This window comes from Oncorhynchus clarkii, chromosome 17, assembly GCF_045791955.1.
Source record: "Oncorhynchus clarkii lewisi isolate Uvic-CL-2024 chromosome 17, UVic_Ocla_1.0, whole genome shotgun sequence".
NCBI lineage: Eukaryota > Metazoa > Chordata > Actinopteri > Salmoniformes > Salmonidae > Oncorhynchus > Oncorhynchus clarkii.
In genome coordinates this window covers 11,229,718-11,257,403 of record NC_092163.1, presented here as the reverse complement: position 1 = coordinate 11,257,403, position 27,686 = coordinate 11,229,718, and positions in this window count along the sequence as shown.

The following is a 27,686-nucleotide window of genomic DNA, read 5'->3' as shown; positions in this document are numbered from 1 at the left end:
ACTAAAAAAATAATGGATGACCTGACCTGAAGAACAGTTTGCAGTTCTCCCAGTGTCAGCTCGACAAGTTTAAACAGGAGAACGGCAAGATGACCGCAACCTGTAAGTCATTAATAGAGGACGTCAGTTATGTATGTGAATGCATGATAGAAATTGAGAAATAAAATCTATATCGAGGGAAAATCAAGGCAGAACAACATTGTTGTGGACAGAATTGCAGAATCTCCACGAGACCTGGACGGAGTCAAACCAAATCAAATGTATTGGTCACATACACATATTTAACAGATGTTATTGCGGGTGTAGCAAAATGCTTGTGTTCCTAGCTCCAACAGTGCAGTAGTATCTAATAATTCACAGCAATACACACAAATCTAAAAGTAAAAGAATGGAATATTTGGACGAGCAATGTCGGAGCGGCATTGACTAAAATACAGTAGAATAGAATACAATATATACATATGAGATGAGTAAAGCAATATGTAAACATTATTAAAGTGGCCAGTGTTTCCATGTCTTTGTACATTTGAAGTCAGGAATTTACATACACCTTAGACAAATACATTTAAACTCAGTTTTTCACAATTCCTGACATTTAATCCGAGTAAAAATTCCCTGTCTTAGGTCTGTAAGGATCACCACTTTATTTTAAGAATTGGAACTGTCAGAATAATAGTAGAGTGATTTATTTCAGCTTTTATTTCTTTCATCACATTCCCAGTGGGTCAGAAGTTTACATACACTCAATTAGTATTTGGTAGCATTGCCTTTCAATTGTTTAACTTGGGTCAAATGTTTCAGGTAGCCTTCCACAAGCTTCACACAATAAGTTGGGGGAATTTTGACCCATTCCTCTTGACAGAGCTGGTGTAACTGAGTCAGGTTTGTAGGCCTCTTTGCTCGCAAACGCTTTTTCAGTTCTGCCCACAAATTTTCTATAGGATTGAGGTCAGGGCTTTGTGATGGCCACTCCAATACCTTGACGTTGTTGTCCTTAAGCCATTTTGCCACAACTTTGGAAGTATGCTTGGGGTCATTGCCCATTTGGAAGACCCATTTGCAACCAAACTTTAACTTCCTGACTGATGTCTTGAGATGTTGCTTCAATATGTTTTCTTCCTCATGATGCCATCTATTTTGTGAAGTACACCAGTCCCTCCTGCAGCAAAGCACTCCCACAACATGATGCTGCCACTCCCGTACTTCACGGTTGGGATGGTGTTCTTCGGGTTGCAAGCCTCCCCTTTTCCTCCAAACATAACGATGGTCATTGTGGCCAAACAGTTCTATTTTTGTAGAACCAGACCTGTGGAGGTCTACAATTTTTTTTCTAAGGTCTTGGCTGATTTCCTTTGCTTTTCCCATGATGTCAAGCAATGAGGCACTGAGTTTGAAGGTATGCCTTGAAATACATCCAATTGACTTAAATGATGTCAATTAGCCTATCAGAAGCTTCTAAAACCATGACATAATTTTCTGGAATTTTCCAAGCTGTTTGAAGGCACAGTCAAGTTAGTGCATGTAAACTTCAGCTCCTTTGGAATTGTGATACAGTAAATTATAAGTGAAATAATCTGTCTGTAAACAATTGTTGGAAAGATTACTTGTGTCATGCACAAAGTACATGTCCTCACCGACTTGCCAAAACTATAGTTTAACAAAAAATGTGTGTAGTGGTTGAAAAAACAAGTTTTAATGACTCAAACCTAAGTGTATGTAAACTTCCGACTTCAACTGTCTATAGGGCAGCAGCCTCTAAGGTGCAGGGTTGAGTAACTGGGTGGTAGCCGGCTAGTGATGGCTATTTAACCCTCTGATGGCCTTGAGATAGAAGCTGTTTTTCAGTCTCTCGGTCCCAGCTTTGATGCACCTGTACTGACCTCGAGCAGGCCGTGGCTCGGGTGGTTGATGTCCTTGATGATATTATTGGCCTTCCTGTGACATCGGGTGCTGTAAGTGTCCTGGAGGGCAGACAGTGTGCTCCCTGTGATGCGTTGGGCAGACAGCACCCCCCTCTGGAAATCCCTGCGGTTGCGAGCAGTGCAGTTGCCGTACCAGGCGGTGATACAGCACGACAGGATGCTCTCAATTGTACTTCTGTAAAAGTTTGTGAGGGTCTTATGGGCCAAACCGAAACTCTTCAGCCTCCTGAGGTTGAAGAGAAGCTATTGAGCCTTCTTCACCACGCTGTATGTGTGGGTGGACCATTTCAGATTGTCAGTGATATGTACGCCGAGAAACTTGAAGCTTTCCACCTTCTCCACTGCGGTCCCGTCAATGTGGATAGGGGCGTGCTCCCTCTGCTGTTTCCTGAAGTCCACGATCAGCTCCTTTGTTTTGTTGACGTTGAGGGAGAGATCATTTTCCTGGCACCACACTCCGCCAGGGCCCTCACGTCCTCCCTGTGTGCTATCTCGTCATTGTTGGTAATCAGGTCTACTACTGTTGTCATCTGCAAACTTGATGATTGAGTTGGAGGCGTGCGTGGCCACGCAGTCGTGGGTGAACAGGGAGTACAGGAGAGGGCTCAGAACGCACCCTTGTGGGCGCCCAGTGTTGAGGATCAGCGGGGTGGAGATGTTGTTACCTAACCTCACCACATGGGGGCGGCCCGTCAGGAAGTCCAGTACCCAGTTGCACAGGGCGGGGTCGAGACCCAGGGTCTCGAGCTTGATGACGAGTTTGGAGGGTACTATATGGTGTTAAATGCTGAGCTGTAGTCGATGAACAGCATTCTCACATAGGTATTCCTCTTGTCCAGATGGGTTAGGGCAGTGTGCAGTGTGGTTGAGATTGCATCGTCTGTGGACCTATTTGGGCGGTAAGCAAATTGGAGTGGGTCTAGGGTGTCAGGTAGGGTGGAGGTGATATGGTCCTTGACTAGTCTCTCAAAGCACTTCATGATGACGAAAGTGAGTGCTACGGGGCGGTAGTCGTTTAGCTCAGTTACCTTAGCTTTCTTTGGAACAGGGACAATGGTGACCCTCTTGAAGCATGTGGGAACAGCAGACTGGGATAAGGATTGATTGAATATGTCCGTAAACACACCAGCCAGCTGGTCTGCGCATGCTCTAAGGACGCGGCTGGGGATGCCGTCTGGGCCTGCAGCCTTGCGAGGGTTAACACGTTTAAATGTTTTACTCACGTCGGCAGCAGTGAAGGAGAGTCCGCAGGTTTTGGTAGCGGGCCGTGTCAGTGGCACTGTATTGTCCTCAAAGCAGGCAAAAAAGTTATTTAGTCTGCCTGGGAGCAAGACATCCTGGTCCGAGACGGGGCTGGTCTTCTTTTTGTAATCCGTTATTGACTGTAGACCCTGCCACATACCTCTTGTGTCTGAGCCATTGAATTGTGACTTTGTGTCTATACTGACGCTTAGCTTGTTTGATTGCCTTGCGGAGGGAATAGCTACACTGTTTGTATTCGGTCATGTTTCCAGTCAGCTTTCCCTGGTTAAAAGCAGTGGTTCGCGCTTTCAGTTTCACGTGAATGCTGCCATCAATCCACGTTTTCTGGTTTGAGAATGTTTTAATCGTTGCTATGGGAACGACATCGTCAATGCACTTTCTGATGAACTCGCTCACCGAATCAGCGTATTAGTCAATGTTGTTGTTGGAAGCAATGCAGAACATATCCCAGTCCACGTGACCGAAGCAGTCTTGAAGCGTGGAATCAGATTGGTCGGACCAGCGTTGAACAGACCTGAGCACGGGAGCTTCTTGTTTTAGTTTCTGTCTGTATGCAGGGAGCAACAAAATGGAGTCACGGTCAGCTTTTCCGAAAGGAGGGCGGGGGAGGGCCTTATATGCGTCGCGGAAGTTAGAATAGCAATGATCCAAGTTTTTACAAGCCCTGGTTGCGCAATCGATATGCTGATACAATTTAGGGAGTCTTGTTTTCAGATTAGCCTTGTTAAAATCCCCAGCTACAATGAAGGCAGCCTCAGGATATGTGGTTTCCAGTTTGCAAAGAGTCAAATAAAGTTTGTTTAGGGCCATCGATGTGTCTGCTTGGGGGGGAATATATACGGCTGTGATTATAATCGAAGAGAATTCCCTTGGTAGATAATGCGGTCGACATTTGATTGTGAGGAATTCTAAATCAGGTGAACAGAAGGACTTGAGTTCCTGTATGTTGTTGTGATCACACCACGTCTCGTTAATCATAAGGCATACGCCCCCGCCCCTCTTCTTACCAGAAAGATGTTTGTTTCTGTCGGCGCAATGCGTGAAGAAACCAGCTGGCTGCACCGATTCCGTTAGCGTCTCTCGAGTGAGCCATGTTTCCGTGAAGCAAAGAACGTTACAGTCTATGATGTCCCTCTGGAATGCTACCCTTGCTCGGATTCATCAACCTTGTTGTCAAAAGACTGGACATTGGCGAGTAGTATGCTAGGGAGTGGTGTGCGATGTGCCCGTCTCTGGAGCCTGACCAGAAGACCGCTTCGTTTCCCTCTTTTACGACGTCATTGTTTTGGGTCGCAGGCTGGGATCCATTCCGTTGTCCTGGGTGGAAGGCAGAACACAGGATCCGCTTCGGGAAAGTCATATTCCTGGTCGTACTGATGGTGAGCTGACGTTGCTCTTATATTCAGTAGTTCTTCCCGACTGTATGTAATGAAACCTAAGATTACCTGGGGTACCAATGAAAGAAATAACACGTAAAAAAACAAAATACTGCATAGTTTCCTAGGAACGCGAAGCGAGGTGGACATCTCTGTCAGCGCCGGAAGTAGTACTAACCAGCTTAGAGAGGACCTCATGTTAAACACTGTCGAAGTAATATGACTCATCTGACCTCACCTTAAGCCCATTCTGTTGGGAAGCTGCTATTGACCGCCAAGTGCTTGTTACTTCAACTCCCGCTCCGGCGCTTGACGTCATCGGTCTACTAACCACCGGTCCTGACAACCCATCTTTACGCACACCTAGCAACCAACATTACGCACACATGCTCACCATCATCAGTCACACCTATATTTCATTACTACCTTCATTACTTACCATTTATCTAGCACTCTGTTTTGACAGTCATCAGGTAGTATTGTTTATGTCTCCATGTCAGACGCTTCTCTTGTTTTGTATCATTACATGTTCATTATCATTAAACTCACTAACTGCTTCCTGACTCCCTGCGTCTGCGTTACAGAATACTACCTCAACAAATGGAAGCAGCAGTTAATCAAGATATCTCCCAGATGGTCGGTGAACATGAACAGGGACACCTACTTCATCAACACCATGACCGGCTGGCTTATTTGGGAATGGATGAGGTCCTACTCGTTCTTCAACTAGGGGCATCATCTCCAAACAGCGGAGGATTCTCTACCACAAGTCGACCGATTGAGTCAGTACCCCAGCCCATCCAGCAGTCCGTCCTGGTCAGCGATGCCCGATTGTCCCTCCCGGACAAATATGACGGAACTCAATCGAAATGCCGTGGCTTCCTACTCCAGTGCTCCCTCTATTTTCACTCATCAGATGGGAGCCCCCACCACCAAGAGGTCTAGGGTTTCCACTGTTATTTCTCTGCTGACCGGACAGGCGTTGGAATTGGCCATGGCCGTCTGGGAGAGACGAGAAGAGGATCTGGGTTCCTATGTGGGGTTCATAGCTCTATTCAGGGGGGTCTTCGACCATCCACCAGAGAGGGGGGTGAGCACCTACTCCAACTACAGCAGGATGGCCAGACCGCGTTGGAGTACGTGCTCACCTTTCGGACAGTGGCAGCATCCAGCGGATGGAATGAACCAGTGCTCAGCAGCCTATTCAGAAGAGGATTGTGTGGAGAAGTCCAGACGTAGTTGGCGTGCCGAGACGATAACCTATCCTTGGACGCCCTCATCACAATGGCCATCCGTCTAGATAACCTGCTTCTGGAGCGTCGGTACCCCCATCGCCTCTCTCCCTCCTCTGGGACAGCCACATGATAATCCGTCTGCTGGGTTAGGATTCCATCATCATCATTTCCCGCCAAACCTTTCCTAGTATCAATTTCACTGGCTGGCTGTCCTTCATGTTTTGTCTCTACAGCTCTAGTGAACTCCGGTGCCACAGGGAATTGTATTGACCAGGCCCTCGCCTCCTTCCTTAACATCACCTCATACCCGCACTTCTCTCGTTGTCCTGTTTAAGCACTGGTTAGTCAACAACTAGGATCCGGGACAATCCCACACATCACAGCACCACTCACCCTCACCGTGGAATCAATATATCAAGAAAGCCTTCCGTCCCTCAACATCAGTGTACATGTACACAAGATCATCCTTGGCCTCCCATGTTTTCAACGTCATAACCCCCCCATCTCATGGCCAGGATGAAAATCACAGACTGGGGACCCGAATGCCGGAAGACCTGCTTTTCCATTCCCTGTGGAAAGTCCTGTGGGTGCCCTTAAGCCCAACATCCCGGAGGTATACCAGAAACTTTGGGACTTTTTTTCCAAGACCTGTGCCATCTGTCTCCCTCTTCATCACCCCCAGGACTGTGCCATCGACCTGCTTGCAGGCTCTGCGCCTCCATGCGGCCGCATCTACTCTCTGTTGATGGCTGAAACCAAGGCTATGGAGGAGTACATCCAGGAGGTGCTCCAGCAGGGTTTCATTTGCACGTTCACCTCCGCTGCGTCGTCAGGCTTCTTCTTCATGGACAACAAGGATGGAGGGTTGCGCCTGTGCATCGATTACAGAAATGTTAATTCCATCACCACAAAGTCCCGCTGCCCTCTCCCGTTGGTGCCGGCCACGAGTGAACAACTCCGCAGGGCCTGTTTTTTTTACCAAGTTGGAACTGTGGTGTGCCAACAATTTGATCCGCATCCGGGAGGGGGATGAATGGAAGTGTAACGATCTTCTTCATCTGATGAGGAGTATGGAAGATCGGACCAAAACGCAGCGTGGTAAGTGTCCATTTTTATAAAATATAACTGAACACTGAATACAAAATAACCAAAGTGAAACAATGAAAATCAAAACAGTTCTGTATGGGGAAACACAGACACGGAAAACAACTACCCACAACCCATAGTGGGAAAACAGGCTGCCTAAGTATGGTTCTCAATCAGAGACAACGATTGACAGCTGCCTCTGATTGGGAACCATACCAGGCCAAACACATATAACTATAACACATAGAACAAAAACATAGAATGCCCACCCCAACTCACACCCTGACCAAACTAAAATAGAGACATAAAAAAGGAACTAAGGTCAGGATGTGACAGTACCCCCCCCCCCCCCCCCCCCAAAGGGGCCGCAAAACCTAAACCCATAGGGGAGGGTCTGTGTGGGGATCTGTTCGCGGTGGCGGGTCCGGCGCGGGACGTGGACCCCACTCCACCATAGTCTTGGCCCACTTAGGTGGCGCCTTTGGAGCGGCGACCCTCACCGCCGACCCCGGATTGGGGACCCTTACAGCGGGCCCCGGACAGGCGGGAGACTCCGGCAGCGCCGGACAGGCGGGAGGGTCCGGCAGCTCCTGACTGACGGGCGGCTCCGGCAGCTCCTGACTGACGGCCGGCTCTGGCGGCTCCGGACAGGAGGGAGACTCTGAAAGCGCTGGACAGGCAGGAGAACCTGTAGGGAGGAGGAGACGGAGAGACAGCCTGGTGCGTGGGGCTGCCACAGGACCCACCAGTCTGGGGAGACCTACAGGAGGCCTGGTGCATGGAGGAGTCACTGGATGGACCGGGCTGTGGGGGAGCACTGGAGCTCTTGGCAGCTCCAGGCTGGATGACCACTTTAGCCTGGACCCTCCAGAGTGCAGGCACAGGTTGAACCGGGCTGTGGGGGAGCACTGGAGATCTGGTGCATACCACTCGCACCTCTCCCTTAGGCTCAATGCCCACATTCGCCTGGCACGGGCAGAGCGCAGGCATAGGGCGAACTGCACCCTCCCAGCGCCCCGGAGACACAGCACGCAGCGTCGGCGCAGGATACCCTGGGCCGAAACGGGCCGAAATATTCCCCAGCCTGTGCCCAGGGTCCCTTACCGTCTAGTATCTCCTCACAAGTCCAGGAGTCTAGAACCCTCTGCTCCCTGTTACCACGCTGCTTGGTCCTTTTTTGGTGGGTAGTTCTGTAACAATCTTCTTCATCTGATGAGGAGCATGAAAGATCGGACCAAAACGCAGCGTGGTAAGTGTCCATTTTAATAATATATAACTGAACACTGAATACAGTGAATATGTTCCTACCAGCTTTCTCGGGGTGGAGGGCCCTGAACTGTCAAATGAGGTCAGGGTCCAGTATATCTTTGGCAGGAACCCAGGAGTGCTCCTCTGTACCGTAGCCTTCCCAGTCCACCAGATACTGCCAGGACCGCTGCACCCGGCGGGAATCCAGTATCCGATGGACGGTATAAGCCGGCTGGCCTCCGATGACACGGGGCGGAGGGGGAGGTCTGCCTGCCGGGACAAGGGGAGAAAAAACAACAGGTTTTAATAAGGAAATGTGAAACGTGGGATTAATCTTAAGGGATCTGGGTAAGTGCAGGCGATATGTAACTGTGTTCACTCTCCTGGCAACCTTAAAGGGACCGCTTGCGTATTTCTGGGGCAGCTTGCGAGACTCCACCTGTAGCGGTAAGTTTTTTGTGGAGAGCCAGTATTACCATGGGAAGGAGGAAGGCCAGTAATAAAGTCCAACGAGATATGGGACCAGGGTCGGTGGGGAATAGTTAAAGGGTGAAGGAGTCCTTGAGGGCGGAGGAGAGAAGATTTGCCCTGGCAGCACACGGGACAGGCCTTGACGAAAGTGGCAACGTCTTCTTTTATGGTGGGCCACCAGAACTTTCACTGGATTAACTCCCAAGGTGCGGCCTACGTCCGGGTGACAGGTGAGGCGAGAGGAGTGCCCCCACAGAAGGACCTGGATCCTCGCTGCCTTGGGGACAAACAACCGATTGGCAGGACCTCCTTTCGGACCCGGTTCGATAGCTTGAGCTCGTCTCACGGTATCCTCAACTTGCCACGAGATCGGGGCCACGATCTTAGCGGCAGGAAGGACAGGCATGTCAGTATCTTCTCGAATGGCAGGAGCGTAGACTCGGGACAAGGTGTTCGGTTTGAGATTCTTCTACCCGGGCCGATAGGTGAGGATAAACTGGAATCGATTGAAGAAAAGAGACCATCGAGCTTGTCTGGAGTTCAACCGCTTCGCCTGCTGGATATACTCCAGAGTTTTGTGGTCCGTAAGCACTTGAAACGGTTGAGAAGCCCCCTCGAGCCCCTTCTTGTCTTCACCCCTCTGAGACAGGACAGCTCCAACACCAACCTCTGATGCGTCTTCCTCCACCACAAAAGGTTCATCCGCAGTCGGTATTGTCAGGATGGGAGCAAAGAGGATGCACTGCTTGAGTCCTTGGAAGGCCATCTCAGCTTCTTTTCCCCACAGAAACCTTGCGTTGCCACCCTTGGTTAAATGCTGAGAGAGGGGCTGCCACCAAGCTGAAGTTCTTGATGAACTTGCGGCAAAAGTTTGTGAAGCCCAGGAAACGCTGAACTTCCTTAACGGACTTGGGGGTGGGCCAATCCGCTACCGCCCCTACCTTCCTGGAGTCCATTTGTACTCGACCGGGTTCCACTACAAATCCCAAGAATTGTACTCGGGAGGAATGGAATTCACATTTTTCCGTCTTAACGTACAAATGGCTGTCTAGGAGGCATTTGAGTACTTGTCTGACATGCTTTGTGTGTTCTTGAAGGGAGCTCAAAAAGATGAGGATGTCATCCAAGTAAACAAACACGAAGATGTTAAGCATATCCCTAAGCACATTGTTTATGAACGCTTGGCCGAAGGGCATCACCAAGTATTTGTAGTGACGTGTAGGTGTGTTGAAAATGGTCTTCCACTCGTCACCTTGTCTGATCCGCACAAGATGGTATGCGTTCCGCAGGTCAAGCTTAGTGAAGGCAACTGCTTCCTGGAGCAGCTCAAATGCTGTGGCCATAAGGGGTAGCGGGTAGCGGTTACGGACGGTTATGGCATTGAGTCCCCGGAAGTCGATGCAAGGACGTAATCCATCGTCTTTTTTGGCCAGAAAGAAAAACCCTGCTCCTGCGGGCGAGATGGACGGACGAATGGACGAATGAGGGCTGCTGCCAGAGCGTCCTTGATGTAGGTATCCATAGCAGCTCGTTCGGGAGGAGATAGGGAAAAGATCCAACCCCTGGGGGGGCAGGTGCCCGGAAACAGGTCGATGGGGCAATCGTAAGGTCTATGGGGTGGTAGCATGGTGGCCCTCTGTTTGCTAAATACCGGTTTGAGGTCATGGTAACACTCGGGAACTCGGGACAGGTCGATGGATTCTAGAGACTCGGGAGGAGAACTCGGGGAACTCGGGAAGATACAAGTGGCTTGGCATGTAGGACCCCACTGCTTGACAGTGCCCACAAACCAGTCGATGTGAGGGTTATGGCTGTGAAGCCAGGGGTAGCCAAGGACAGGGGATCAAACGAAAGTTCATCACTTCCTGGTGTTGGGAAACTGAAAGTCGCAAGGGGGTCCCTTAGAGGTTCAGAGGGGACGCCATTCTCCTTCGCCCAGATACCATCCATGAAGTTTCCTGCGGCTCCAGAGTCTACCAAGGCTTTAAGGGGAAGCAGCCAGGAGTTGGACGGATGGGAGGAGGTTATGTTTCCCGTTACAGTCCCCCCAGGCCTGCATGGGACAGTGCATTTCCCTGGAGCCTGGGACACGTGGGGCGGAAATGGCCCGGTTTGCCGCAATATAGACAGCATCGCTCCCTCATCCAGCGGTCTCTCTCAGCCTGGGAGATGCGTCCAATCTGCATGGGTTCCGGTGGAGCCAGCGAGGATAAAGGTGGGGACTCGGAGCTGGGACCGATAGGAGCTAGGGCGAGAGGTCTACGGTTGAGTTCTCTCTTTCTCAGACGCTGGTCAATGCGCGAAGGCCAACTTGATCAGGGACTCGAGGTTGTTCGGTGGTTCCCGAGTGGCCAGTTCATCTTGGATGGTGTCGGAAAGACCCTTCAGAAAGCACACTGTGAGCACCTCGTCGTTCCTGCCACTCGTTGCTGCCACCGTGCGGAACTGGATGGCATAGTCCGTCACGCTGCGCCGATCTTGGCAGAGAGTCAGGAGCTGTTTGGCTGAGTCAGGGCCGCTGGTAGGACCTTGAAACACTCACTTGAATTCCTCAGCAAAGACAGAGTAGCTGGCATAGCATGGACTTTTGGCATCCCACACAGCAGTAGCCCAGGCCAGGGCTTTTTCTGACAGCAGGGTGATGATATATGCAATCTTGGATCGGTCGGTGGGAAACGACGAGGGATGCAGCTCGAAGGAGAGAGAACATTGGGTGAAAAACCCCTTACAAGCACTCGGATCACCTGAGAACCGTTGGGGAGGCGGAAGACGAGGTTCAGCCAGGGGGTTAACTGCCACGGGCACTTGAATCTGAGGTACTGGGGTGGGAGCGGTTGCCGGGGGAAGAAGATCAGATATCTGCTTTATGAATGTAAGGGAACACCCTTATGCAATATGATTTCATAGGAAGTCAAAAGTGGAAAATGTTAAAGTTTTTGAAAAACTTTTCACCCCCGTAAAAAAGTGCTTTCTGGACCGTTTTTCGAAATTCTTTTTTTTTAATTTTATTTTATTTCACCTTTATTTAACCAGGTAGGCTAGTTGAGAACAAGTTCTCATTTGCAACTGCGACCTGGCCAAGATAAGGCATAGCAGTGTGAACAGACAACACAGAGTTACACATGGAGTAAACAATTAACAAGTCAATAACACAGTAGAAAAAAGGGGAATCTATATACATTGTGTGCAAAAGGCATGAGAAGGTAGGCGAATAATTACAATTATGCAGATTAGCACTGGAGTCATAAATGATCAGATGGTTATGTACAGGTAGAGATATTGGTGTGCAAAAGAGCAGAAAAATAAATAAATAAAAACAGTATGGGGATGAGGTAGGTGAAAATGGGTGGGCTATTTACCAATAGACTATGTACAGCTGCAGCGATCGGTTAGCTGCTCAGATAGCAGATGTTTGAAGTTGGTGAGGGAGATAAAAGTCTCCAACTTCAGCGATTTTTGCAATTCGTTCCAGTCACAGGCAGCAGAGAACTGGAACGAAAGGCGGCCAAATGAGGTGTTGGCTTTAGGGATGATCAGTGAGATACACCTGCTGGAGCGCGTGCTACGGATGGGTGTTGCCATCGTAACCAGTGAACTGAGATAAGGCGGAGCTTTACCTAGCATGGACTTGTAGATGACCTGGAGCCAGTGGGTCTGGCGACGAATATGTAGCGAGGGCCAGCCGACTAGAGCATACAAGTCGCAGTGGTGGGTGGTATAAGGTGCTTTAGTGACAAAACGGATGGCACTGTGATAAACTGCATCCAGTTTGCTGAGTAGAGTGTTGGAAGCAATTTTGTAGATGACATCGCCGAAGTCGAGGATCGGTAGGATAGTCAGTTTTACTAGGGTAAGTTTGGCGGCGTGAGTGAAGGAGGCTTTGTTGCGGAATAGAAAGCCGACTCTTGATTTGATTTTCGATTGGAGATGTTTGATATGGAACTGGAAGGAGAGTTTAGAGTCTAGCCAGACACCTAGGTACTTATAGATGTCCACATATTCAAGGTCGGAACCATCCAGGGTGGTGATGCTGGTCAGGCGTGCGGGTGCAGGCAGCGAACGGTTGAAAAGCATGCATTTGGTTTTACTAGCGTTTAAGAGCAGTTGGAGGCCACGGAAGGAGTGCTGTATGGCATTGAAGCTCGTTTGGAGGTTAGATAGCACAGTGTCCAAGGACGGGCCGGAAGTATATAGAATGGTGTTTTTGATTTTTTTGTCAATTAATCATGTGTAAGAACTGTATGAATATACTTTTGTAAAACTTTATTATCATCATTTTTTATTTTTTTTACTTGTGCATAAGGAATATGTTTTGTCCATTTGCAATATGATTTCATAGGAAGTCAAAAGTCAAAGTCAAAAGTCAATCTTTTTGGGGCCAAATGCCATAAGAAATTTGACATGCTCAAAAATACTGCAGAAATGCAAAATTGACTGGCCTGATGAACTCGGGATGGACGGGCAGTGATAGTTGTTCCTTTCCATCGCTCGTTGTGTTGATTTCATCATGTTCATTTGGTGATGTTTTTTTCACTATAGAATCATATTGCAAATGCACGTGCCTTTGCAATATGTTTCAATGGGCATTTACCATCACGAATTTGTCATGCTCAAAAATCCTGCAGGAATGCAAAATTGACTGGCTTGATGAACACAGGATGGCCGGGCAGTGATAGTTGCTCCTTTCCATCGCTCGTTGTGTTGATTTCATCATGTCCATTTGGTGATGTTTTTTTCACTATTGAATCATATTGCAAATGCACATGCATTGTACCATCATGAATTTGGCATGCTCAAAAGTCAAACTATACTTTGCTCAAACTATACTTTTGTCAACTTTTATTATCATAATTTTTTTTAAACTTGTGCATAAGGCATATGTTTTGTCCATTTGCAATATGATTTCATAGGAAGTCAAAAGTCATAGTCAAAAGTCACTTTTTTTTGCCAAATGCCATAAGAAATTTGAAGTGCTCAAAAATCCTGCAGAAATGCAAAATTGACTGGCCTGATGAACACAGGATGGTCGGGCAGTGATAGTTGTTCCTTTCCATCACTCGTTGTGTTGATTTCATCATGTCCATTTGGCGATGGTACCTCACTGTTTAAATATATTGCAAATGGACAAGAGTCACCAGCAAGTCACCGTCCATCAGTCAATTAGATATCATTCTGACACCAAACTGATACAAATTGACGCCAAACCCACTTTTTCCAACTCGTTTAGTAGCCAACTATCACATACTTCAGAGCTGGCCCAAAATTTATGACGCCTTCTGTTCAAACCATAATAAAAATGTAAAACACATAGTTACAGTCTAGCTGCGGGTCCAGTTCTGGTGTTATGTGTAGGCCTAGCTGAGGTGACCCCGAATCCGAAGTTTCGGCTCGATAGGTCATTTGGTGCCCCTAGACCCTAATTGGTGCTGAAAATCCATTTTTTTCCATGACTTGCTACGGGGTCCTTGAATGAGCTATCGGACAGAAACGTTGGGGTCCGTCTATATGGGCCGAGGCGGTCGCAATGCACCTAGTCTTGCGACTCTGGGACATTTCTAAATGCCGTCATTTTCGTGATGCAAAAATGAATTCAAGTCATTGCAAATGTACGAGGCTGTTTCTCGGTCCGAGAACCTTCTAGAGCCACATAACTGACCACGCACTATCGACCTGAGGTCTAGAACAGGTTTCTAAAGTTTTGGAACTCTAGGTCTGACAGTTCTTTAAAAGTTCCAACAAGGTAAACTAATGCAGGCTGTGTATGTCTCTACACCCCAATGTGTCCCTCCTTCCAAGCTGTGTGTGTGATTTCGTTTTTCTTTGAAATTTTATGGGAGAAATGACTGATTTACAGTTCAGATGGGTTGCCTAATCACACACATGAAGTTTTGGAAAGATCTGACTTTTTTAACCCTTCGAAACAACCCCTGAGACACTAATTATGGCACTTCCGGTTGGCACAGGAAGCTAAAGTAAGCTAAGTAAACACATATCCTCAATGGGGTATGCTTTTACAGAATCCTGAGTTTTAAGTCTTTACGTTAAGAACTGACTGATTTACACAGGGTTGAATGCACTATTTCTATCAAACTGCAGGCAGGGTATGGATATACACTTTTTGGGTGATTTTTAACCACTTCCGGTTGGTCCAGGAAGCTTAGAATCAACACAGGTAGACCTCATAGTGGCCTGATGGACTGTCATCGAAGACAGGTTCATACGCATAACCCACATAGGCTTCAGGTTGAATTTAGGGGTGCAGGCAATGTATTCCTATGGGGAAAGAAGTCAATGCAAACTGTTTGATTTAAACACCTTCTTTTAACTGTTAAGAGTTAATGCCACATGGTCAAGGTTAGGCTTGCACGGATCGGGAGGACCTTGGGAACATACCTGAGGTCGAATTGTGCTTCTCACCCTAACGGTTCTCTCACTTTCACCCAAAAGCAAATGACGTTGAGGGGCAGGCTTAATTTTGGGCCTACTTTTCTCATGGTCGCTGCGCTCAGACCGAGCGAGCTACGGTCAAGTGGGATATCTCGTTGAACTCGGCACGGCCTAGATATTATGGTAATGCCATTGCCTGCTTTCTGTGTCTTTAAGCACCGTACTTTGTCACTCCATCCTTGCTGTGTGTGTGTGTGTGTGTGCGTGAGAGTTTTTCTTTGACATCTGTTGGGAGAAATGACTGATTTACAGTTCAGGAGGGTTACCTAGTCACACATATGACGTTTTGGAGAGATGTGACTTTTTTAACCCTTCAAAACAGACAGTGTGACCCAATTAAAGGCACTTTCGGTTGGCACAGGAAGCTATAAGTAAACACATGTCTTGATTGAGGTAGCCTCTTACAGAATCCTGAGTTTTAAGTCTTTAAGTTAAGAATTGACTGATCAACACAGGTTTGAATGCAGTGATTTTCATAATGACAGGTTATGTGTTTCAAAACACTTTTAGGGTGAATTTAACCACTTCCGGTTGCTCCAGGAAGCTTAGAATCAACACAGGTAGACCTCATAGTGGCCTGATGGACTGTCATCGAAGAGAGGTTCATACGCATAACCCACATAGGCTTCAGGTTGAATTTAGGGGTGCAGGCAATGTATTCCTATGGGGAGAGAAGTCAATGCAAACTGTTTGATTTAAACACCTTCTTTTAACTGTTAAGAGTTAATGCCACACGGTCAAGGTTAGGCTTGCACGGATCAGGAGGACCTCAGGAACGTACCTGAGGTCGAATTGTGCTTCTCACCTTAACGGTTATCTCACTGTCACCCAAAAGCAAATTACATTTAGGGCCAGGCTTCATTTTGGGCCTTCTGTTTTTCACGGTCGCTGCACTCAGAGCGAGCTACGGTCAAGCAGGGCATCTCGTTGAACTCGGCACAGTCTGGAGACTATGGTGATACCATTTTTTGTGTTGATTTAAGAATGCTATTTTGGTGATGGTCCCTCTCAGTTTAAACATATTGCAAATGTACAAAAGTCAACTAGCAAGTCAGTGTCCACTCAGAGCGAGCTACGGTCAAACGGGGCATCTCGTTAAACTCGGCACGGCCTAGAGAATATGGAAATGCCATTGCAGGCTCTGTGTGTCTTTAAGCACCGCACTTTGTCACTCCATCCTTGCTGTGTGTGTGTGTGTGTGTGTGTGTGAGAGAGAGCTTTTCTTAGAACATCTGTTGGGAGAAATGACTGACTTACAGTTCATGGGAGTTGCCTAATCACACATATAAAGTTTTGAAAAGATCTGACCTTTTTAACCCTCCGAAACAGCACTTATGACACCATTTTAAGGCACTTCCGGTTTACACAGGAAGCTGAAAGTGAACACATATCCCCCTTGGGGTAGGCAATTATAGAATTTTGAGTTTTAAGTCTTTATGTTAAGAACTGACTTATTTACGGAGTGTTTAGTGAGTGTGTGTTATTTCAGAAAATCACAGATATCTCGCAGAGCTCCGAAGCACACTTTAAAAAGATTTGTATGAACACGCTGCAACTGGATCTGTAACTGTTTTTTTTAAAACACCTATTTTTGAACATCACCAATTTGACATTGTACGATTTCTCTTAAATGACGATAGATAAATGGCTGGTTCTTTTTTTATTGACACCGGAGGCTCCTTGACTTTGACGTGAAGCGGAAAAATTATTGCTCTATTTTCATTTTGGACCTTTAATCCCCGAAAAATGGCCATAACTCAAAAACCGTTGAGGCCTAGATGCCATCTTGTTCGGGGCCAACTGGCCATTATGCCAAACTTACGCTCACCAAGTTTCGGCTTCAAAATATTTTCCATTTAGGAGATAAGGCCACGTCGTGATTCGTGATGTTTTGTACATTTGCAATATGATTGCTTATGCCCTCTTGTGGGATTTACCGGGACAGCGGAAAAATGACCAAAATGTGATTATTTTATAAAACGGAAACTGAATGTCTGAGAGAGTTCGTTTGATGACTTCCCGGTAGATCCGGTCCTGCCGCACGGCCCGACGCCGTCCGCAAATTTTACAAACGTTTTCAGATGTCTGGTAAGGTACCGTACATTTGCAATATGAACTTTCTCACTAACCATATGGCGAATGTCAAAATGTTCCCTTAAGGTATGTCAGCATCTCTGACAGAAGTTGAGAATGTCTAGCCATTAAGGCCTCTTGCTGAACCAGAGCGACTTTGTGGCGTTGGACAGTCCCCTCGTGGTGGGACAGCATGGCAAAAAGGTCCTGGGAACTGGCTGCCTCTGGGTTCATTTTGGCTCTGTGTTTCTGTCAGGACCCGTTTACAAACAGCCACTTAGCAAACTGAGCCACTAATAGTCGGCAGAACCCAGAAGATGAGGCAGACACAGCAGTTCTTGAGACGGTGTTTTAATAAAGTAAAAAGGAAGGTTCTTCAGGCAAAAATATAAATCCACAATGTCAAAAGAAATTCCAAGAGAAAAAGTTCATCCTCTAAGTCAAAAGGTACATCCACAAGGTGGTAGGTACAGCAGGAAAAAGGCTCTAAAGATAATCAAAAATAAATAAACAAGAACAAACACAGAGTACCACAAGAGAGTCCAACTGGAGTAACAAATGTTCACAGCATCGCTGGGGCTGGGTGCTAACATTCAAACACAGAGCAAAGAACTGAGGAAAACTAAGGGTTTAAATACGTTCAAGGGAAACGAGGCACAGGTGCAAATAATAACTGGAAACAAGGGAAAACAAAAGTGTCAAAAAAGCACAATGGGGGCATCTAGTGGACAAAACCGGAACAATCCTGGCCAAATCCTGACAGATCGCCTGTCCTCTCACTTCTCTCCTCAAGGGTGGTCCTCAGGAAGTTGGGGTGGAATCCTGCAGCTAATAAAGCCTTCTTCCTACTGAAGGGACATTTCACCTCCGTCCCGTTGCTCAAACATCCAGATCCTACTTTTTGAAGTAATATGCACATGGATACCATTTCCGTGGATTACCTTGATGTTGGGACAGGACAGCCCCCACACCTACTTCTGAAGCATCCACCTCCATCATAAAGGGCAGCCCTTTATGATGGAGGTGGATGCTTCAGAAGTAGGTGTGGGGGCTGTCCTGTCCCAACATCAGGACCCATTTATCATCCTCACCTACCATAGGAACCTACCATTGGAACTTGGAGTACATACGGACAGTGAGGCGACTGAACCCGCACAAAGGCCAGGTGGGTCATTTTCTTCACCACATTCGATTTCCCGCTGACATATTGCCCAGGGTCAAAAAAACATTAAAGCCGATGACCTGTCCCATCTCTATGATTCAGGAGAGGTTCCTATCTTGAGTGCACCCATAATTTCACCCTCTCGAGTCTTAGCCCCTGTGCTCTGGGATGCTGATGTGGACATTTGCCAGTCCCTGGAGAGGGAACCCGCACCTGCTAGCCTGTCCTCCTGAATGCACCTACATTCCCACAGGGATAAGGGATCGGTTGTTGACCTGTGTGCACACAGTTTTACCACAATTTTTGTGATAGTGGACAGATTCTCAAAATCATGCTGTTTCATCCCTCTCTCTGGTCTCCCTACTGCTATTCAGGTTGCTGAGGCACTGTTCCAGCAGGTCTTCCAGCACTATGGCCTTCCGGAGAATATCATCTCCGATCGTGGCCCCCAATTCACATCACGTGTATGGAAGGCCATGGAAAAGCTGGGGGTCAAGGTCAGCCTCACTTCCAGGTCCCGGCCTCAGTCTAGTGGACAGGTGGAGAGGATGACCCAGGAGCTGGGAAGTTTTCTAAGAAGCCACTGCAAGGACCGACAGGGGATGAATACGCCCAGAATTCATTACGACACTCCTCCACCGGGCTGACTCCCTTCCAGTGTGTTCTGGGTTATCATCCAGCCCCTGGCTGTGTGAACTTCGAGCCAGACCGAAGCTCCTGGGGTGGACAAGTGGTTCAGGCACGCAGAAGAGGTATGGAACGATGCCCACGTGAGACTCCAGCACGTCGTCCAGTGTCAGAAAGAGCAGGCGGATTGCCACCGCAGTGAGGCTCCCGTGTTCCATCCTGGTGATCGTGTCTGGCTCTCCACTAGGAACCTTCCGTTCCGCCTGCCCTGTAAGAAGCTGAATCCCTCGTTTGTGGGGCCATTCAAGTTTCGGAGGGTCAATGAGGTAACTTACTGATTACAACTCCATACTAACTACCAGATCTCACCATCTTTTCATGTTTCCCTTCTCAGGACCGTGGTTCATGGTTCCCTTGCTGATGCTGTCCCACACAACACCCCTCCACCTCCCTTGGACATCGAGGGGTGCACGTCCTGTGCCATCAGCAGATCCCTCCTAGACCCCCGACATCTTGGGGGTTGGCTCCAGTACCTGGTGGACTGGGAGAGGTATGGTCTAGAGGATCTGTGTTGTGTTCCGGTAGCAAAACGCTAGATCCCAACATCATCTGAGATTTCCACCTTTGTTGTCTGGACCAGCCCGCTACTCGCCCTTGGGTCCGTTCCCCTGGCCGGTGTAGTCCGTCGGGAGTAGGGGGGGGGGGGGGCGGGGGGGTACTGTTACATCTGCTCCGGCGCTCGAAGTCTCAGGTCTACTAACCAACGAACCTGGCAACCTGCGCCCCATCATCAGTCACACCTGAACTTCATAACTACCTTCATTACTTACTAAACTCAGCAACAACAACAAAAAATCCCTTTTTCAGGACCCTGTCTTTCAAAGATAATTCGTAAAAATCCGAGCACAGATCTTCATTGTAAAGGGTTTAAACACTTTTTCCCATGCTTGTTCAATGAACCATAAACAATTAATGAACATGCACCCGTGGAACGGTTGTTAAGACACTAACAGCTTACAGACGGTAAGCAATTAAGGTCACAGTTATGAAAACTTAGGACACTAAAGAGGCCTTTCTACTGACTCTGAAAAACACCAAAAGAAAGATGAGTCTGCTCATCTGCTTGAACATGCCTTAGGCATGCTGCAAGGAGACATGAGGACTGCAGATATGGCCAGGGCAATAAATTGCAATGTCCGTACTGTGAGACGCCTAAGACAGCGCTACAGGGAGACAGGATGGACAGCTGATTGTCATCGCAGTGGCAGACCACGTGTAACAACACCAGCACAGGATCGGTACATCCGAACATCACACCTGCGGGACAGGTACAGGATGGCAACAACAACTACCAGAGTTACACCAGGAACACACAATCCCTCCATCAGTTCTCAGACTGTCCGCAATAGGCTGAGAGAGGCTGGGCTGAAGGCTTGTAGGCCTGTTGTAGTAAGGCAGGTCCTCACCAGACATCACTGGCCACAACATCACCTATGGGCACAAACTCACCGTTGCTGGACCAGACAGGACTGGCAAAAAGTGTTCTTCACTGACGAGTCGCAGTTTTGTCTCACCAGTGGTGATGGTCAGATTCGTGTTTATCATCGAAGGAATGAGCGTTACACTGAGGCCTGTACTCTGGAGCGGGATCATTTTGGAGGTGGAGGGTCCGTCATGGTCTGGGGCGGTGTGTCACAGCATCATCAGACTGAGCTTGTTGTCATTGCAGGCAATATCAACACTGTGCGTTGCAGGGAAGACATCCTCCTCCCTCATGTGGTACCCTTCCCCCAAGGTCATCCTGACATGACCCTCCAGCATGACAATGCCACCAGTCATACTGCTAGTTTTGTGCGTGATTTCCTGCAAGACAGGAATTTTAGAGTTCCGCCATGGCCAGCGAAGAACCCGGATCTCAATCCCATTGAGCACGTCTGGGACCTGTTGGATCGGAGGGTGAGGGCTAGGGCTAGGACCATTCCCCCCAGAAATGTCCGGGAACTTGCAGGTAACTTGGTGGAAGAGTAGGGTAACATCTCACAGCAAGAACTGGCAAATCTGGTGCAGTCCATGAGGAGGAGATGCACTGCAGTACTTAATGCAGCTGGTGGCCACACCAGATACTGACTGTTACTTTTTTTTGACCCTCCCTTTGTTCAGGGACACATTATTCAATTTCTATGAGTCACATGCCTGTGAGTCACATGCCTGTGAGTCACATGCCTGCACCCGCAGCGCGTTGACCCCGGCCTCGAGGGCGACCCAGAGGGCGAGGCGCAGGGCGATCCGGGTGGAGGCGGTGGAAGTCCTTCAAGAGAGAAGGATTCAAAATGTCCCCCACCGGTGCCCAGCACCTCTCCTCCGCACCGTACCCCTCCCAGTCCACAAGGTACTGCAGGCCCCTCACCCGGCGTCTCGAGTCCAGAATAGCTCGTACCGTGTATGCCGGGGACCCATCGATGTCCAGAGGGGGCGGAGGGACCTCCGGCACCTCACCATCTTGTAGGGGATCAGCTACCACCGGCCTGAGGAGAGACGCATGAAACAAGGGGTTAATGCGATAGTAAGAGGGAAGTTGTAATCTATAACACACCTCGTTTATCCTCCTCAGGACTTTAAATGGCCCCACACACTGCGGCCCCAGCTTCCGGCAGGGCAGGCGGAGGGGCAGGTTTCGGGTCGAGAGCCAGACCTTGTCCCCTGTCCCACCGGCCTGCTTGAGAGCGTCCTGGACTGCCCGCCAGGTCTCCCTAGAGTGCTGTACCCACTCCTCCACCGCAGGAGCTTCGGTCTGACTCTGATGCCACGGAGCCAGGACCGGCTGGTAGCCCAGCACGCATTGGAATGGCAACACGTCGATCAGATACGATGTCCTCCGGCACCCCGTAGTGTCGGAAGACGTGGGTAAATAGAGCCTCTGCAGTCTGTAGGGCCGTAGGGAGACCAGGCAATGGGAGGAGACGTCAGGACTTAGAGAACCGATCCACAATGACCAGAATGGTAGTGTTCCCCTGAGACGGGGGAAGATCAGTAAGAAAGTCCACCGACAGATGAGACCACGGCCGTTGTGGAACCGGGAGGGGCAGTAACTTCCCTCTAGGCAGGTGCCTAGGAGCCTTACTCTGGGCGCACACCGAACAGGAGGAGACATAGAGCTTCACGTCCTTGGCTAAGGTAGGCCACCAGTATTTCCCCCTAAGACCCCGCACTGTCCTCGCAATCCCCGGATGACCTGAAGAAGGTAGTGTGTGAGCCCACCGAATCAATTGATCACAGACACCAAGAAGTACCTGAGACCGGTAGGACACTGTGAAGGCACAGGTTCCAACCGCAACGCCCGCTCGATGTCCGCGTCCACCTCCCATACCACCGGAGCCACCAGCCTAGAAGCTGGAAGGATGAGAGTAGGATCGATGGACCGGTCCTCAGTGTCATAGAGACGGGACAGCGCGTCGGCGTTAGTGTTGAGGGAACCTTGTCTATTAGAGATCGTAAATCTAAATCGGGTAAAGAACATGGCCTACCTAGCCTGACGAGGATTCAGTCTCCTTGCCGCCCGGATATACTCCAGATTGCGGTGGTCAGTCCAGATGAGGAAAGGGTACTTAGCCCCCCTTAAGCCAGTGTCTCCACACCTTCAGGGCTTTTACCATAGCTAACAACTCCCGGTCCCCCACATCATAGTTCCGCTCCGCCGGACCCAGCTTCTTAGAAAGGAAAGCACAGGGGCGGAGCTTCAGTGGCGTGCCCGAGCGCTGTTACAGCATGGCTCCTACCCCAGCCTCGGACGCATCCATCTCCACTATGAACGCTAACGAAGGGTCCGGATGCGCCAACACGGGCGCGTCAGTAAACAGCGCCTTCAACTGGTTGAAAGCTCCATCTGCCTCGGCCGACCACCGTAAACGCACCGGCCCCCCCTTCAGCAGTGAGGTAATAGGCGCCGCCACTTGGCCAAAACCCCGGATAAACCTCCGGTAGTAATTGGCAAACCCTAAAAACCGCTGCACCTCCTTTACCGTGGTCGGAGTCGGCCAATTACACACGGCGTTAACACGGTCACACTCCATCACCACCCCCGAGGTGGAAATGCGTTAACCCAGGATGGAAACAGCTCGTTTGGAGAACACACATTTCTCAGCCTTGACATATAGGTCATGCTCCAGCAGTCGCCCAAGTACCTTGCGTAGCAGGGAGACATGTGCGGCGCGTGTGGCAGAATAGCGATGAGAGGTAGCGGATAACTAAATCCCACTGTGATCGAATTTAGACCTTGTTCATCAATGCACGGACGCAGTCCTCCCTCCCTTTTTTTTCACAAAAAAAGAAACTCGAGGAGACGGGTGACATGGAGCGCCGAATGTACCCCTGTCTCAGAGATTTCGTGACATGTGTCTCCATAGCCAACGTCTCCTCCTGTGACAATGGGTACACGTGACTCCTGGGAAGTGCAGAGTTCTCCTGGAGGTTTATCACGCAATCCCCCCGTCGATGGGGTGGTAATTTGGTCGCCTTTTTTTTTACAAAAAGCGATAGCCAAATTGGCATATTCTGGGGGAATGCGCACAGTGGAAACCTGGTCTGGACTCTCCACCGACGTGGCACAGATGGAAGCTCCTATACACCTACCTGAACACTCCTCTGACCACCACTGAAGAGCCCCCTGTCTCCAGGAAATTAGGGGATTGTGAATAGCCAGCCAGGGAATCGCCAACACCACTGGAAACGCAGGTGAATTGATAAGGTAGAAACTGATCCGCTCCCTATGATCTCCCTGCGTTACCAAGTCCAGCGGAACCGTGGCCTCCCTGACCAGCCCTGACCCTAACGCTCAGCTATCTAAGGAGTGCACGGGGAAGGGTGGGTCTATCTGCACCAATGGAATCACCAACTTACGGGCGAGTCCACGATCCATAAAACTCCCAGCTGCGCCTGAATCGACTAGCGCCTTATGCTGGAGAGAGGGAAAAAACCTAGGGAAAAAATCAAATAAAAACATGTGACCAACAGGAAGCTCTGGGTGAGTTTGGTGCCTACTCACCTGGGGTGGCCGAGAAGTGTTCCCCCTGCCATCTTGACTCCCAGACGGACTCCTCCTGCACCGGTCCGAAGTGTGTCCTCTCCGGCCGCAGTAGGTGCAGGAGGAGCCTCCTCCACCGGTCCCCCTAGATGCAGCTTCTCCCAACTCCATCAGAGATGGAGCGGGAGGGCTGGGAGGTGGAACTGACAGGACCCCCTCTGAACGCCCGTGGGCAGCTAGCAGGTTGCCCAGTCGGATCGACATGTCTATAAGCTCGTCGAGGGAGAATGTGGTGTCCCGACAAGCTAGCTCCCTGCGGACGTCCTCCCGTACGCTGCATCGGTAGTGGTCCATCAGGGCCCTGTCATTCCACCCCGCACCAGCAGCCAAGGTCCGGAACTCCAAGGCGAAGTCTTGCGCGCTCCTCGTCTCCTGTCTGAGGTGAAACAGTCGCTCACGGGTGAACTCCGGGTAGTGGTCCCGAGCAGAGTCTGGGCCGTTCCAGACAGGGTTGGCCCATTCCAGGGCTCTACCCGTCAAACAGGAGACGAGGAGGCACACACTCTCTTCACCCGAGGGAGTCGAACGAACGGTAGCCAGGTAGAGCTCAAGCTGGAGCAAAAAACCCTGGCACCCAGCCGCAGCTCCATCGCTGAACCGATCCGATGGAGGACGGCTGTATGATGGAGGACACGGTCCTCCATCGATGGAAGAGAGGCGGTCGCTGCTCCTGCTGACTCCATTAAATAGGGTGTGTGCTTCTGTCGTTTACTTCTAGAAGTAGTGGGTGGAGGAGTCAGGCGCAGAGAGCAGGGTAGTTCATATGTGGAATGTTTATTCCCAAAACAACAGTGTCGGTCAACGCCACACACACGGGTGCAATAAGACCCAGTCCAAAGCAACAGGATGAAACGGTTTGAGAACAAAATACTTCCACAGAAATCACACACATCAAATAACAGAAAACAAGCCCACACAAAAGCCGGCGGGCCTACCGGGTTTAAATAACCCAAACCCACAACCTTCAGAAGTCACATAATTAGTTAAATAAGGTCCACTTGTGTGCAATATAAGTGTCACATAATCTGTCTCATGATCTCCATATACAGTGCCTTGCGAAAGTATTCGGCCCCCTTGAACTTTGCGACCTTTTGCCACATTTCAGGCTTCAAACATAAAGATATAAAACTGTATTTTTTTGTGAAGAATCAACAACAAGTGGGACACAATCATGAAGTGGAACGACATTTATTGGATATTTCAAACTTTTTTAACAAATCAAAAACTGAAAAATTGGGCGTGCAAAATTATTCAGCCCCCTTAAGTTAATACTTTGTAGCGCCACCTTTTGCTGCGATTACAGCTGTAAGTCGCTTGGGGTATGTCTCTATCAATTTTGCACATCGAGAGACTGACATTTTTTCCCATTCCTCCTTGCAAAACAGCTCGAGCTCAGTGAGGTTGGATGGAGAGCATTTGTGAACAGCAGTTCAGTTCTTTCCACAGATTCTCGATTGGATTCAGGTCTGGACTTTGACTTGGCCATTCTAACACCTGGATATGTTTATTTTTGAACCATTCCATTGTAGATTTTGCTTTATGTTTTGGATCATTGTCTTGTTGGAAGACAAATCTCCGTCCCAGTCTCAGGTCTTTTGCAGACTCCATCAGGTTTTCTTCCAGAATGGTCCTGTATTTGGCTCCATCCATCTTCCCATAATTTTTAACCATCTTCCGTGTCCCTGCTGAAGAAAAGCAGGCCCAAACCATGATGCTGCCACCACCATGTTTGACAGTGGGGATGGTGTGTTCAGCTGTGTTGCTTTTACGCCAAACATAACGTTTGCATTGTTGCCAAAAAGTTCAATTTTGGTTTCATCTGACCAGAGCACCTTCTTCCACATGTTTGGTGTGTCTCCCAGGTGGCTTGTGGCAAACTTTAAACAACACTTTTTATGGATATCTTTAAGAAATGGCTTTCTTCTTGCCACTCTTCCATAAAGGCCAGATTTGTGCAATATACGACTGATTGTTGTCCTATGGACAGAGTCTCCCACCTCAGCTGTAGATCTCTGCAGTTCATCCAGAGTGATCATGGGCCTCTTGGCTGCATCTCTGATCAGTCTTCTCCTTGTATGAGCTGAAAGTTTAGAGGGACGGCCAGGTCTTGGTAGATTTGCAGTGGTCTGATACTCCTTCCATTTCAATATTATCGCTTGCACAGTTCTCCTTGGGATGTTTAAAGCTTGGGAAATCTTTTTGTATCCAAATCCGGCTTTAAACTTCTTCACAACAGTATCTCGGACCTGCCTGGTGTGTTCCTCGTTCTTCATGATGCTCTCTGCGCTTTTAACAGACCTCTGAGACTATCACAGTGCAGGTGCATTTATACGGAGACTTGATTACACACAGGTGGATTGTATTTATCCTCATTAGTCATTTAGGTCAACATTGGATCATTCAGAGATCCTCACTGAACTTCTGGAGAGAGTTTGCTGCACTGAAAGTAAAGGGGCTGAATAATTTTGCACGCCCAATTTTTCAGTTTTTGATTTGTTAAAAAAGTTTGAAATATCCAATAAATGTCGTTCCACTTCATGATTGTGTCCCACTTGTTGTTGATTCTTCACAAAAAAATACAGTTTTATATCTTTATGTTTGAAGCCTGAAATGTGGCAAAAGGTCGCAAAGTTCAAGGGGGCCGAATACTTTCGCAAGGCACTGTATATACACCTGTTCTGAAAGACCCCAGAGTCTGCAACACCACTAAGCAAGGGGCACAACCAAGCAAGCAGCACTATGAAGACCACGGAGCTCGCCAAACAGGTCAGGGACAAAGTTCTGGAGAAGTACAGATCATGGTTGGGTTATAAAAAAATATCTGAAACTTTGAACATCCCACGGAGCACCATAAAATCCGTTATAAAAAAATTGAAAGAGTATGGCACCACAACAAACCTGCCAAGAGAGGGCCGCCCACCTAACCCTGAAGGAGCTGCAAAGCTCCGCAGTGGAGATTGGAGTATCTGTCCATAGGACCACTTTAAGCAGTACACTCCACAGAGCTGGGCTTTACGGAAGAGTGGCCAGAAAAAAAGCCATTGCTTAAAGAAAAAATAAATAAGCAAACATTTTTGGTGTTAGCCAAAAGGCATGTGGGAGACTCCCCAAACATATGGAAGAAGGTACTCTGGCCAGATGAAAACTAAAATTGAGTTTTTTGGCCATCAAGGAAAATGCTATGTCTGGTGCAAACCCAACACCTCTCGTCACCCCGAGAACATCATCCCCACAGTGCCACATCCCCATGGTGGTGGCAGCATGCTGTGGGGATGTTTTTCATCGGCAGGGACTGGGAAACTGGTCAGAATTGAAGGAATGATGGATGGCACTAAATACAGGGAAATTCTTGAGGGAAACCTGTTTCAGTCGTCTAGAGATGTGAGACTGGGATGGAGGTTCACCTTCCAGCAGGACCATGAACCTAAGCATACTGCTAATGCAACACCCGAGTGGTTTAAGGGGAAACATTGAAATGTCTTGGAATGGCCCAGTAAAAGCCCAGACCTCAATCCAATTGAGAATCTGTGGTATGAAGTAAAGATTGCTGTACACCAGCAGAACCCATCAAACTTGAAGGAGCTGGAGCGGTTTTGCCTTGAAGAATGAGCAAAAAGCTCAGTGGCTAGATGTGGCAAGCTTATAGAGACATACTCCAAGAGAATTGCAGCTGTAATTGCTGCAAAAGGTGACTCT